At 35.3% G+C, this 15,899-nt stretch overlaps 1 non-coding gene across 1 annotated transcript; it reads right to left on the bottom strand.

The window, feature by feature from the left end:
* Positions 1 to 10,171: 10,171 nt before the first annotated feature.
* On the bottom strand, positions 10,172 to 10,244 carry Trnam-cau (transfer RNA methionine (anticodon CAU)). The gene has a single exon. It is a non-coding gene; the product is annotated as a tRNA-Met (tRNA).
* Between the last annotated feature and the right edge of the window lie 5,655 nt (positions 10,245 to 15,899).

Here is a 15,899-nt window from a genome sequence, read left to right as displayed (position 1 = left end):
AAAAATATACATAATATTTTCACAGCATGGTTATGAATAGAGATTACAAAATCATAGACAAACATAGAAGACTAGAGTAAATATAGACTTAATATATTTTTTGAGATTGAAACTATCCCATATATATTAGCTATAAAGACCAAACTATAGATACATGAAAAATTTATTAAAATCGGTCCAGTAATTTAGAAAGATATCCATGATATTTTGTATAAGTTGGATAAGAGAAAAAAAATATGAAAGGAAATGAAAAAACTGACCTGACACTATTTCTCAATCACATTCTTCTTAGTCATCATTAAGTAATCCGTTTGCCGGCTTTTTGAGTGTTATGACTAATTACTCTGTCTGTCCCGTAGGGGTACAGACGTCGTCATGTGTTAACAAAGATAAACGTATCGTCAAAACTGTCACATTTCCACGAATCTCGATAAACGCTATCTGTAATTATAATAATTACTTGCGTATGTTGATGTGACCGGTTTCATCTATATCTACTAATATTATAAAGCTGAAGAGTTTGTTTGTTTGAACGCGCTAATCTCAGGAAATACTGGTTCGAATGGAAAAATTATTTTTGTGTTAAATAGACCATTTATCGAGGAAGGCTTTTGGCTATATAACATCACGCTGCAACTATTAGGAGTAAAGAAATAATGTAGAAAAAAAACGGCGTCAATTATTCATCCTTGAGGGCTTCAATGATGCCCAAAATAACTGTTCCACGCGGACGAAGTTGCGGGCACAGCTAGTAAAAAATATACCTATTTCAGCTTATCATTTCTTATCAGTTTACCTTTAATTCATTTATCTACAGATTTGTAATGATAAGAGGGATTTGTGTTAATAATATTGATAAATTAGACTGTTGGCCGCCGTTTTAATCATTGTCGGATATAAATATAGTAGGAAAACAAAAATATCTTTACTTTAAATACACTAGAACATTTTTCTATACTTTTTTTATAGTTTAAATACGGCGACCTTAGTTAGGTAAGATTCTTATTAAGGTCATTTCTCAAGTGTTACAGTCATTTTGAATATAAAATGGATTAATTTTTTATCGATAAAATAAGTTACCAATAACAATAACTTTACGCCAGTCTATGTTTTTGTGAAATTTTATCAAATTAGGTATTATTAGGTATCAATGAAATATAGAGCGACAATTAAAAACTGTTAATGCATAAACTTTGTATGAAAATTGTAATTTTTATTAACGAGTAGGTATACATTTTTTTCAAACGTTTTTACATTTGACTATAGTACAGTCAACGGCATATCAAGTTGCGCTGCATGAGACTTCATGAGATGATCGAAGTGAATATGCAGTAATTTTTGTAGGTTGACATGCTTTTCACTGTACTTTAGTTAGATTATACGATATATATGCCCTGAAAATTTGTATTGTGTGAATAGGTACTCTTATATTTTTGTAAATAAATGTTTGTTTGCAAGTCTAAATATAATGTCAAATTGGATAATTTTAGAACGAGTGTTTTGATTTATCGAATAAAATGCATTTAGTCTTATCTTCAATGATTTTATTTCAACCACCTTTTAGTTGTTTTTTTTTTTCATATCTCTGCGGTTGTCTGTGACATCGGAGGTCCCGGGTTCGAATTCGGCAGCGGCATGATGAAAAACCAACTTAGTCTGATTGTCCTACAAATTATTATTTTTTAATTAATTTTTTAACAACTAGTGACTCTCCCCGTCTTCGCGCGGGCGTGTGAATTATAGATATAAACTTAATCCGTCCACAATTTTCCGACTTAATGCATACATATGTACATATAGAGAAATTGGGTGACTTTACTTTATAAAAGGATATTAGATATATTTACATAGGTATTAGAATAGAATAGATTAATTTTCAAAATTGGATACAAGGTATCACTTATTGACGTCACATCACTTAAATCTAAAATTATAACTACCTACTACCGCTTCCAAAGTGCATAATGTTGAAGAAGCGGTGGAACAAACTGCACTGCAGCATTTTCATCGGACGTCAATATACAAATATAAATCTAAATCATAGTCATCATCATCTGAAGTAATATTTTGGTTCAGCCTAGTTCGGTAAGTTTCAGTTTATCCTACTACTATTATAAAGGCGAAAGTTTGTATGGATGTTTGTTACTCTTTCACGCAAAAACTACTGAACCGATTACCATGAAATTTGGTATGTAGGTAGCTGAAGACCCAGAATAACACATAGGCTACTTTTTATCCCAGAGTTCCCGCGGGATTGATAGGGTTTCCATGCGGACGAAGTCGCGGGCGGCCTCTAGTTGTGAATATAATTCTTTGAAATCAAATCTGATCTCTTAATAATTTAAGAATGAATATATTTTTAATTTTTAGTCACGTAGGTACGCAAAGAATGCATAATTGTTATTCCCAGAACTTGACCTTGGTTGCTAGTTGCATTGCATTATTACATTGTGTTTCATTGGCTTGAGCGTTAATTTAACTAAGGTATAGTTTCCGATTAAAATATTTTTTTTTTATTTTTGGCTCAAGTATTTTGTAAAGTACCTACTAACTAACCCTTAACTGAAAAATTTGCATGAAGTTATGAATGTGTATGAAGTGTAAGATGTTAGACTCTTTCTGGGAAAAAAGCATGATTTTGTGTATTTATAATAATTGTATAAGTATGTTCCGTGTGGTTTCCGGAACCAATAGAAAAAATAATAGGACCAGTCCATCCCCTTCCCATAAATGTCATAAAAGGCGACTAAGGGATAGGCTTATTAACTTGGGATTGTTCTTTTAGGCGACGGGTTAGCAACCTGCCATTTTATAGTATGAATCTCAATTCTATCAGTAAGCCAAACAGTTGAACGTGGCCTATCAATATTTTCAAGACTGTTGGCTCTGTCTGCCCCACAAGGGATATGGACGTGATTATATGTCATTTAAGGCTCTTTTCTTTATTACATACCTACATTAGTACGAATGTTAACCGAAAGGCGATCAGCTACCAACCAGTCATTTCTGAATCTAATATCCGTCCACACAAAAGATGTACTTGAATCTTTCCATTTACTTCGTATACTATTTTAATTAAAATAAAAAACTACAAAAATATTATACACATAATAGTAATAATATTATTACTAGCGACATCTGTGAAGAAATTTTGCCAATGACAAGCAAAGCACTGCTGTCAACTACAAACTTCGATCGAGCGATGATCGAAGTTTGTGAGGAATCTTATCACCTTTTTTTCATAGATGGCGTTAGTAATATGATTACCTTTTTATCTTCTGTTCATTAAAAAGGCATTTTTATAATTATTTTATGTGTAAAATGTAAAAAAAACTGAATTTTTTACAATGTTTCTGCTCATATAAAAAAATTTCGTACCGCCATCTAGCGGTTTTTCTTGAAACTTTCAAGATTAATCAATTTTAAATTAACTGGTTCACCATCTTCCTACTAGATGTCGTGATCATTTTCAATTGATTTTATTTAAAAATATAAGTCAATTTGTTAGCTATTTAAATGATAAAATATAATTTTAAGTAATTCTTGTTTGTTAGATTTTAATATAGTATCATTAGAAACTAATTATTATTTTTATTATCTATATCTACATATTATTATTTTATGTCTATTATCTATTTCATTTGGTAAGCGGTTACCGTAGACAATGAGACCAAAAACAATACTTAAGTACATACTTATTTATTTTTTAAGCGTCTACCTATTGCACATTTTACAAATTTTATAATATGCACGATAGGCATAAAATAATAATAATTATAGCACAATATATGAGTTGACACAACCCTAAAAGTTATAGATAGTTAATACTTATTGTCAACCATTGCGTCAAATCCTATTAGTAAAATCTTCTTCGTCCAAGCGTAGGTAAAATTCAAAATTTTTATTCATTATTATAGGATACTTCGTATCGCTTAATACTTAATTGTCAAAACGTATGGTTTAACGACATTGGTTGACGTCAAATAAATTACTTAAAACTAAGTTTAATGCCGCTTTCAAGGCGTCATGTCAGTGCAGAAGAAGCGGTAACAAAGTGCACTGCAGCATTTTCTGGTTACATAAACAGCGCCCTGTTGCAGAGCCCGGGGTCCTCTACTTCTATCCTATTCTAGGCAATTTAACAAGGTTACTTGTTCTTACACTCAATCAATCAATCAATGAATTTATTTGTCAAATATAGGTACAAAGTTACAGTTGTTGAATAATAATACGAGGCGACTGCCGTCTGACCTCCGTAACCAAATGGAAAACCAGATAGATAGATAAAACTCTTGATTGCACCATAAGAGTAAAATATACAAAACAGACAGAGATGGTACAAAGGCGGACTTATCGCTAATGCAATCTCTTCCAGTCAACCTTTGGGTGGAAGGAAACCAAACAGGAGATTGGCGTTGGCGCAGAGCAAGATAAATAGAATACGAATAGTTTCAGCGGTTACATACATAAATATAGTCACGTCTATATTCCTTGCGGGGTAGACAGAGCCAATAGTCTTGAAAAGACTGAATGGTCACGTTCAGCTATTTGGCTTAATGATAGAATTGAGGTTCAAATAGTGACAGGTTGCTAGCCCATCGCCTAAAAAAGAATCCCAAGTTTGTAAACCTATCCCTTAGTCGCATTTTACGACATCTATGGGGAAAAGATGGAGTCGTCCTATTCTTTTTTGTATTGGTGCCGGGAACCACACGGCATCGGTTATACGATGCTTTATCCCTTAATCGACTTTTACGATCTGCACGGGAAGAAGAGCAGCTGGCACATTCTATGTTTTTCGTTTGCTCCCAGACCAGTATGAAATTAAGTAAATTTTTGTGATGCAAATAAAAAATCAAAACGCCAAAACCAAAGAAGTTAACCAAAATATATAATTAATATCCACCGGAGATTTAAGATTAAAAATGGCCGATATTTCACAGACTTTTCCAATCCAAAACAAACTTAGTAATTAAAAGGGTGGGCGGGACCATAAATCTATAAGTTTTAATTTAAATTAAAATGTTGGTATCTTCGGCGAGACAATGAGAATGAGGAAATAATATATTGAAAGGAGATAAGGTTTGTTAAGTTGGCAACTTTGCTAATAATTTACGTTCTTCGGAGATTTTTGGGTTTTTAAAAAATGTTTTTAGTAGGTTGTTGGCGTGTGGTTTTCGGCACCAAACAATAGGACCACGTACCATCACTTTTCCTTGGATATCGTAAAAGGCGACTAAGGGATAGGCTTATACACTGGGGATTCTTCATATAAGCGACAGGGTAGCAACCTGTCAATATTTGAATCTCAATTCTATCATTAAGCCAAACAGCTGAACGTGTGAAGATGCATCAAATAGCACACAAAGCAGGAAGCTAAAGAAAAATCCATTTTACTCAAATAAAAACAAACTTTAAGTGAAACAAATAAAAATAAAAAGCAGCTGAACGTGGCGAATCAGTCTATTTAAGACCATTGGCTCTGTCTACCCCGCATGGGATATAGACGTGAATATGTGTATGTATGTAGATAACTTTAGAACAGAGCTATCGGTGAAGTCGAATCTGAGGGTACCATCAGGTAAACGGGATTAGTCCAAATAAAGAATCCAATCTGTTGTATAATATATTATCAATTTTGAAATTAAGAGTTGCATACAAACATCATGTCTTTATCTCAGACGGGGTTGACAGAGCCAGTTGTCTTAAAAAGCCCCGCTTAGATGTATGACTCAAAGATAGAATTGAAATACATTCACTTATAGGTAAGTTGAATAAATGCTTCCGATAATTCAAAACTTAATAACACTCTTCCTTTTTAAGAATGGGGGTTAAAAAGATGAAGTCATACCTTACTAAAGGCAGGCCAGATTGATCTTCATTCATTCACAGTTTAACCTACGCCTCCAAGACATCGATTGTATCATTGAAGGGTAGGGATGTGCTTCATAGCTATCGATACTTTATGTTATAAACGATAAATTTGTACTACATACATAAAATCACGTCTATATCCCTTTCACGGTAGACAGAGCTAGCAGTCTTGAAAATACTACACTGATAGGCCCAGTTCAGCTGTTTGGCTAACTGATAGAATTTAGATTCATAGAAAGTTACAGGTTAAAAAATAATCTCAAGTTGATAACACTTTCGTTAAGACACCTTTTACGACATCCATAAGAAACTGATGGAGTGCTCCTATTCTTTTTTATATTGGTACCGGGAACCACACGGCACATTTTCACTGTATATTATCGATAATGACTTTGCCATCCTTTTAAAGTACCTACATACATATGACGAGAAGTTTTTTTTCATACATACATACATGGTCACGTCTATATCCCTTGCGGGGTAAACAGAGCCAATAGTCTTGAAAAGACTGAATGGCCACGTTCAGCTATTTGGCTTAACGATAGAATTTTATTTTTATTATTTTTTAATTTATTTTACATCGTTTTTCATCGATAACTGCCCATCACTATATAGAAAGTCATTGCTATATTTAGAAGTCGATACGTCGCCAGATCACGAGCTGATATGGTCATCATGATGGGCTAATAAATGGTTTTAATAATAGAAAATGCACGAGGTCAGTACGTGTCAGGCTTGATTTAGCTTGGACTTTATGATTCCGTTTGCTTTTATCGACAGAATTTATGATTTTAAACTATGATTTCAAGCTGCGTGATCTGACATACATACATATAGACACGTCTATATCGCTTGCGGGGTGGACAGAGCCAGCAGTCCTGAAGAGACTGACAAGCCACGTTCAGCGGTTTGCTTTTAACTCATCCCCCTTTTTTTTGGTAAAATGGAAAATCCTTTTTACGGACCACCCCCCGGATAACCAGGGAGAGTGTAGGACTCCTGGCACGTAATGCACCAGCTAACCCACTAAAACGCCTCCGTGCGCCCTTCTTGTCATTTTGAGGGTGTAGCGGCCGTTCAGCCTTCATGTTTGGAGACTCTTTGACTTAAGTTTTTAGATGACCAAAACTGACTGACAGACTTATGAAAAAAAGGACAATCGACACCAAGACAAGACGAAGACATACATCTTGAACAGCCGAAATTCTTTTTTATTCTGACACGACCCAATAGACCCTCGGCCCGTTTAGAGGGCATCATGTGATCCTAGGCATTACACCAGGATGCCAGATACATTCATACATAAAACCACGCCTCTTTCCCGGAGGGGTAGGCAGAGACTACTTCTTTCCACTTGCCACGATCTCTGCATACTTCCTTCGCTTCATCCACATTCATAACACTCTTCATGCAAGTTCGGCACCTAGATACATTTTGCGATTTAAATTTCTAGAGTTGTCTTCTTCCTCCTGGCTTTAGTCCCGGTTGCATCCTCACCTTTCTGGATAGGGGGAGGGTATGCCTTTGGCCATGGATCCTGGATAGGGTGAGTCAGGTTTTTACACGAAGCGACTCCCACCTGACTTCCGAAACCTTTGCAGGTAAACCTAACCCGTATCGGATCCATGGTTGCACATCCAGTTGCCTGAATGTGCAGGTTTTATCACGATGTTTTCCCTCACCGTAAGAGCATCGGTTAGTATTCAACTAATGTACGTTGAAAAGAGTAATTGGTACGAGGTGGGATTTCTAACGTTTGTATTAAGTCCAAATTCATTTAAAACGGTCCCTGACCCCACCAAATGTTCCCATAGGAGAATTGGCATCAATCGAATTATTTCCATACAATTTTATTGGTTGACTCACAACGTCTTAACAATTTGGTGACATAGTAATTGTTGTGAGAACAATTACTATGAATTGGGATTCTGCATTGAATTTTATTGTTTTTGCCCGGTTACGCTACCCTGTAAATTAAAAAAAAAAAAACAATTTCTCATTCCATGGCATTGATTGTAAATTTACTTTGGAATAGGACCACTCTATATTTTTCCAACAGATGCCGTAAAAGGCGATTAAGGGAGTATCTTCTATACGATGGGCTAGAAACTCTTTCCTCAATGAACGTTCCTTCCTTAAACTCAATGGAAATAAAGGGACAGGAAATATTTTGTGCCGTGTGGTTCCCGGCACCAATAAAAAAACGAATAGGACCACTCCATCTCGTTCCAATGGATGTCGTTAAAGGCGACTAAGGGATAGACTTATAAACTTCATATTGATTTAGGCGATGGGCTAGCAACCTGTCACTATTTGAATATTAATCCTACTACTATTATAAAGGCGAAAGTTTGTATGGATGTATGGATGTTTGTTACTCTTTCACGCAAAAACTACTGAACCGATTACCATGAAATTTGGTATGTAGGTAGCTGAAGACCCAGAATAACACATAGGCTACTTTTTATCCCAGAGTTCCCGCGGGATTGATAGGGTTTCCATGCGGACAAAGTCGCGGGCGGCCTCTAGTTCCATCATAAAGTCAAACAGCTGAACGTGGCCTATCAGTATTTTCAAGACTGTTGGCTCTGTCTACCCCGCAAGGGATATAGACGTGATTATATGTATGTAATATTTTTCTTACAGCAATTCTGATCATTGCTGCATCCAGTACGTTACCACAATCCTACTAATATTATAATTGCGAAAGTTTTTGTGTATGCCAGTATGGATGTTTGTTACTCTTTCACGCAAAAACTACTGAACCGATTTAGATGAAATTTGCTATGTAGGTAGCTGAAGATCCAGAATAACAAATAGGCTACTTTTTATCCCGTAGTCCCCGCGGGAATTATTCCACGCGGATGAAGTCCCGGGCGGCCTCTATTAATAATTAAATAAACATTTAAAACGAAACAGAAATAAACAAAAGGCCAAAAAGCAACCGTTTGCAACACTGACCGCAACTATTGGCGGGCGCGTGCAATTGACAGGCCCGCTCAATTTATGGCACACTGTCTACCCTATACAAGTACCGATGATGTTTACTAGAAGGGAACATAAATTGATTTTAAATTTAGAATTGATTTTCAATTAATTGAAAAATATTTGAACTTGAGTAATTGACTGTTTGAATTTAGAATTGAATATTGGAATTAATAATTTGTAATTAAAATATATAATTTGCGTGTGCTATATAAAGAGCATGAAAAAGTTCTAAGAAAGTAAAGTAGATAAATGATTTATTTTTATCAATTCACTGATCACTGTCTACCCTTTAAAAATACTTATGATATTTATTAGAAAATTTATTTATTTATTTTGACTTCAGAATTTATATTTGAACTAAGAATTGGCTATTTGAATTAAGAACTGATAATTAAAAAAATAAATTTACTGGCCACAATGATTAATATTCACGAAAACCTAAAAAAATTAAGAGCTTTGTGGTTTTGAATTAAGAATTAATGTATATTTTTAATGATGAATAGGCCATTATATACAAATACCGGCACTATTTACTGGAAGAGAACAAAGATTATTTCCATTTATAAACTCTATTTGAATTTAGAACTGACGTTTTGATTGTTACTAGCTTAGGAACTGACATTTAAAACTTATAATCACGTATGATAAATTGCAAAAATAAAAATGTATTATTTTTTATAAATACAATTTATATTTAATATTTATTAACATTGTATAACATGCTAAATGTAAATTTTACCTTCTTAATGGACCTGTAAATCTGTCACTATATTCAATGCCTTTTGTCATAAGATATTAATATTGGATAATAACAATAAATTCTTACGTCAGCGGGGCAGCTTATTAGAATAATTTATATTAATAATTGTATTAATTAATCCATCGACTTATTGCATTTGCGCCCCGCAGACAAAGTCGTGATGATAAGTCTTAGTTATGGCTCGAGGTAATAATAAAAAAACTTCCCATGGATGTTGTGAAAGGCGACTAAGGGATAGGCTTATATACTTGGGATACTTTTTTAGGCGATAGGCTAGCAACCTGTCTCTATTTGAATCTCAATTCTATTATTAAGCCAAACAGCTGAACTCGGCCTTTCAGTCTTTTGATGACTGTTAGCTCTGTCTACCCGCAAGGGAAATAGACTTGATTATGTTATTTTAAAAAACAAAATCAAGAAATCAAAATATTTTATTCATTATTATGGAACATATCGTTTAGTCAATATGAATAACGTTATTATTTATGTAATAAAAATTTTTACATTTCAAAAAAATATATCGTATCCAAAGCATATTGACCAAAAATATGCCCCGGGTGAGGATCGAACTCACGACCTTAAGATTATGAGACTTACGCGCTGCCTACTGCGCCACCGAGGCCAATGAAGATGCTGCCGAAAATAGAGATCTTATCAACTTTTCTAGGTAGAGCTAACAGTTTCGAAAAAAACTGAAATTCCACATTCAGCTGTATGGTTTAATGATCTAACTAAACATACATATTAACACGTCTATATCCCTTGCGGGGTAGACAGAGCCAACAGTCTTGAGAATACTGGCAGGCCACGTTCAGCTGTATGACTTAATGATGAAACCGAGATTCAAATACTGACAAGTATTAAACCTATCGCCTACAAGAGGAGTCCCAAGTTTAAGTTAAGCTTATTCCTTAGTCGCCTTCTACCACATCCACGGGAAAGATTCTTTTTTATAGTGCCAGAAATCACATGGCACGGGAGGAAAATATCGTCAGGAAATTGGCTGTTTGGCTTAACGATAGAATTGAGATTCAAATAATTATTAATGATTAGCCGTGCCCGCGACTTCGTCCGCATGGAATAGTTAATTTGGGCATCATTGAAGCCCTCAAGGAGGAATAATTTTCCCCGTTTTTTTTTCACATTTTCCATTATTTCTTCGCTGCTAATAGTTGCAGCGTTATATTATATATAGCCTAAAGCCTTTCTCGATAAATGGTCTATTCAACGCAAAAATAATTTTTCAATTCGAACCAGTATTTCCTGAGATTAGCGCGTTCAAACAAACCAACAAACAAACTCTTCAGCTTTATTATATAAGTATAGATGTACCACTTCCAAAAACCATAGATCTTTGACTAGGCAGTATTTAATTAATTTTCACATTGGAATAGTGTGAATTTGACTGCATGTGAAGTCACTAGGTATTTTGTTTGGCGTTTTAATTATTGGATATGGGACCAACATGTGTTAAATTGATATATATACGTCTATATCCCTTGCGGGGTAGACAGAGCCAACAGTCTTGATAAGACTGATAGGCTAGATAGTTGCTAGGCCATCATCTAGAAGGAAAATTCGAAGTTTTTAAACCTATCCCTTAGTCACCTTCTACGGCATCCATGAGAATGAGACGGAGTTGTCCTTTTCTTTTATTTATTGGTGCTGGGAACCACACGGCACAGAATAGAACCACTCCATCTTTCCCATGTATATCGTAAAAGGCGACTATGCTAGCAACCTGTCACTAAATGAATCTCAATTCTATCATTAAGCCATACAGCTGAACGTGGCCTTCGGCTTTGTCTGCCCCGCAAGGGATATAGACGTGACTACGTATGTAGAAATGGGTTCTTTTAATTAATGACCTAATAAAAAATATCAGTGACATTTGAGACATCAAAAAAAAACCAGAAACTAAAGATAAATGTTAAACACTAGAGACAAACAAACTTATTGCTACAACATACAAACATTCATATGCTCACGTCTATATCCCTTGCGAGGTAGACAGAGCCATCAGTCTTGAAAACTGAGACTGAATGGCTACGTTCAGCTATTTGGCTTAATGATAGAATTGAGATTCAAATAGTGACAGGTTGCTAGCCCATCGCCTAAAAAAGAATCCCAAGTTTGTAAGCCTATCCCTTAGTCGCCTTTTACGACATCCATGGGAAAGAGATGGAGGGGTCTTTTTTGTATTAGTGCCGGAAACCACACGGCACTACAATAAATAAAATAATAATATTAAAAATAACCTATCAGTGATTCCCCCTTTTTCCAAGTATCCTTATCTTTCAACACTGCACTAACAAAAATAAATACCGCGTTGCCAATAATAAAGCAAATTTTGATAAAGGTATTTTATTCGTGTCTGAATATTCACGAAGTAACAGTGTTTGTATTGAAATTTAATAGATACGTTTTTGAGAAAATTTAAAAATCAGTTAGTTGACAAAGGAAAGTGTTTTCGCAAAATGGACCGAAGTAAGATTAATTTTTTTTTCAAACGATTAATGATTGAATCTAGACTAGCTATAGTCCGCGACTTAGTCCTTTTCAAATATTTTTAAATTTTAACTTAATTAGAATTTATTCCAATGTCTAAGCTATATTGTTGAAAAGTATAAAAAAAATCCGTGCAGTAGTTCTTGCGTGAAAGAGTGACATACATTCAGACATTATTTCAACTTTTAGGCGACGAGACGGGCTAACAATCTGTCATATTATATGAATCTCAATTCTATCAGTAAGCCAAACAGCTGAACGTGGCCTATTAGTATTTTCAAGACTCTTGGCTCTATCTACACCGCTAGGAAAATAGACGTGACTATATGTACGTATGTATATTTTCTTTAACAGTGATTAATAGTAGCTCAATATTATTTTAATGTATAAATTAATAACAAACAAATCTATTGATAAAAGATTTACGATAATATTGCTTTTTTTTATCTACATTAGATTATCTACACAATAGTATGATAAAATTGAAATTAATATACTTGGGAAAGAAATTGAGGGGAATCCCAAACTTTGGCTTATATATTATATATGTACTTGTAACAAAAAGAAAGGCCTTTGTTTTATAATAGCTAGAATATGATAATGTAATCAGCTTCCTGATTACATTATCAAATGATTATTTAAGTGCAGTTTAATACCTCCGTGCCGTGTGGTTCCCGGCACCGATAAAAAAGAAGAATAAGATCCCTCCTTCTCTTTCCCATGGATGTCGTAAAAAGCGACTAAGCGATAGGCTTATAAACTTGGGATTCTTCTCATAGACGATGGGCTAGCAACCTGTCACTATTTGAATCTCTATTCTATCGTCAAGCCAAAAAGTTGAACGTGGCTTATTAGTCTTTACAAGACTGTTAGCGGGGTAGACAGACCCCACAAGGGATATAGACGTGATTGTATGTATGTATCTATGTACTTATCTCTCTGAAGAGGAGCGCGGGTGCGTTTTATGATTAGATTTTGGTTTTTATACCGTGTGGTTCCTAGCAATTAAGAATAGAACTTATCCACATCTTATCAAACGATGTCGTTACAGAGCCAACAGTCTTGTATATCTGTCTAGTACATTGCCTACAAGAGAAACCTTAAGTCTCTTACTCGCCATTTATGACATCCACGGCAAAGATATGGAGCGATTATATTCTAAGTGCTGGAACCACACGGCGTCTCTTCTTTCATGAAGTCCCAATTGCTTTGTCCCCAGGACCGCAAGCACCAGGGCAAGGATTATGGCAGTCAACCCACCTAAGGTCTGGAGCGTTCAGTCCTCGTCCACCTGGACCAAATAGACAAATCATCAGTAAGATAAATATATAAATACCTACTTAGTAAATCACGCCGTAATATGCTGTGTGGTTCCCGGCATAAATACAAAAAAGAATAGGACCACTCCATCTCTTTCCCATGGATGTCGTAAAAGGCGACTAAGGGATAGGCTTACAAACTTGGGATTCTTTTTTAGGCGATGGGCCAGCAACCTGTCACTAGTTGAATCTCAATTCTATCATTAAGCCAAATAGCTGAACGTGCCCATTCAGTCTTTCAAGACTGTTGGCTCTGTCTACCCCGCAAGGGATATAAGCGTGATTATACGTATGTATGTATATAATTAGGTCCATATCACATACAAAAGTCTTATAAAGACAACGTTTCAGCTGTAGGGCTTAAAATGGAATTTAGAGTCAAAAAGTGAGCCTATCACCTAAAAATTGTATACCTACTTACCGTGTGGTTCCCGCACCAATACAAAAAAGAATAGGACGACTCCATGTCTTTCCCATGGATGTCGTGAAAGGCGACTAAGGGATAGGCTAACAAACTTGGGATTCTTTTTTAGGCGATGGGCTCGCAACCTGTCACTATTTGAATCTCAATTCTGTCATTAAGCCAAATAGCTAAACGTGGCCATTCAGTCTTTTCAAGACTGGTGGCTCCGTCTACCCCGCAAGGGATATGCATATATACTGACCATATGTATGCATAATATGTTACTTTATATGTTTAGTTCCAGCAGCCGTCCCCTACGAAGACGCGACAAACATGATTCCGGCTGCCTCCCTTTTCGCCGTGGTCGGTCAAATGATGTCCGGCCAAAAAAACCAAACTGCAGCTGTTACAAATTCTGAGACAAAAGACAAAAATATTGCTCAGAAAAATCATGGAAAGAAATAAAAGTCCGTGTAATTTCATTGACTTTTTCTTAGCTATGCATCAACTAGTATTTACTCCCAATTTTGTTCGCATTTAATTGAATTTCTCATTTTATAAGTTCTCATAGGAAATCACAGAAAAAAATTGCAGTTTTTGAATTTTTTTATCATAATCAGTCCAGCGGTTTAGCCGTGACAGCGTAACAGACAGACATAAATTCACATTTATAATATTAGTAAGCTATATGGAATTATGAATTTGATAACCGATTATCACTACGATTATTACTAGACCAGTGGCCAATTTCGGTCTCAAATCAGACAGAAATTACATACATACGTATAGTCACGTCTATATTCCTTGCGGGGTAGACCGAGTCAACAGCCTTGAGAAGACTGAAAGGTCACGTTCAGCTGTATGGCTTAATGAAGTAATTAGGATTTAATAGTGACAGGTTGCTACCCCATCGCCTACAACAGAAATCCCAAGCCTATCCTTTAGTCGCGTTTTACGACATCCATGGAAAAGATATGGAGTGGTTCTACTCTAAATTACCAGAAACCACACGACAATGCAAAGCAATAAATTACGAAGAAAATAAAAAAATGTCTGAAGTATCTTCCCATAGTATCTGTTTCCAATTTTTATGAAGAACCCTCCTATAAATTATAATTAAATCAACTCTGAGAAATAAAAATCGAAAAAAAAAAAATAAAAAAAATTCGATACCATCGCACCGTATAAATCACTTGGAGATAAGCTGAAAATAATTAGCGAGAGAAAAAGACCGCTTTTTTCCTAATTAAAAATAAATATCGGGGGGGTAATCAACGGATGTAAAAAAACGTTGAGGCTACAGAGAGCAAACTCTGTGAAGTATGTTTTACATAGATACATTTATGCATACAACCATAGGTACATATATCCATATATACATACATACATCCTGTTAAATGAAACATTTTAATGTGTTCACATTTTGAATCATTTATTTACAATAAATGTACATCATAGCAACCATTACCATAGCCGTGTGGTTCCCGGCACAAATATAAAAAAGAATAGAACCACTCCATCTCTTCCCCATGGATGTCGTAAAGGGTGACTAAGGGATAGGCTTACAAACTTGGGATTCTTTTTTTAGGCGATGGGTAAGCAACCTGTCGCGATTTGAATCTCAATTCTGTCATTAAGCCAAATAGCTGAACGTTTCCATTCAGTCTTTTGGCTGTGTCTGCCCCGCAAGGGATATAAACGTGACCATATGTATGTATGTATGTATGCATACATACAAACATCCATACCTACATACATCCAAACATACATACATCGATACATACACATACACACACACAATACGGCGCTAACAGTCTTAAAAGGCTTAAAGACCACGTTGAGCTGTCAGGCTTAAAATGAAATTGAGATTCAAATAGTGACTGCTAGCCCATCGCCTACAAGAATAATTCCTTTATTATGTAGCCTCTCCCTTAGTCACATTTTACGTATTGTAACCATAGGGAAAAAATAAGCAACCCTATTCCAAAGTGACGGAAACCACACGGCACCTTCAACTGGACCTTTTCTGATTGGTCAGGTTTTAAAA

Source organism: Amyelois transitella, chromosome 22 (assembly GCF_032362555.1).
Source record: "Amyelois transitella isolate CPQ chromosome 22, ilAmyTran1.1, whole genome shotgun sequence".
NCBI lineage: Eukaryota > Metazoa > Arthropoda > Insecta > Lepidoptera > Pyralidae > Amyelois > Amyelois transitella.
This window is presented reverse-complemented; position numbering and strand designations above follow the sequence as displayed.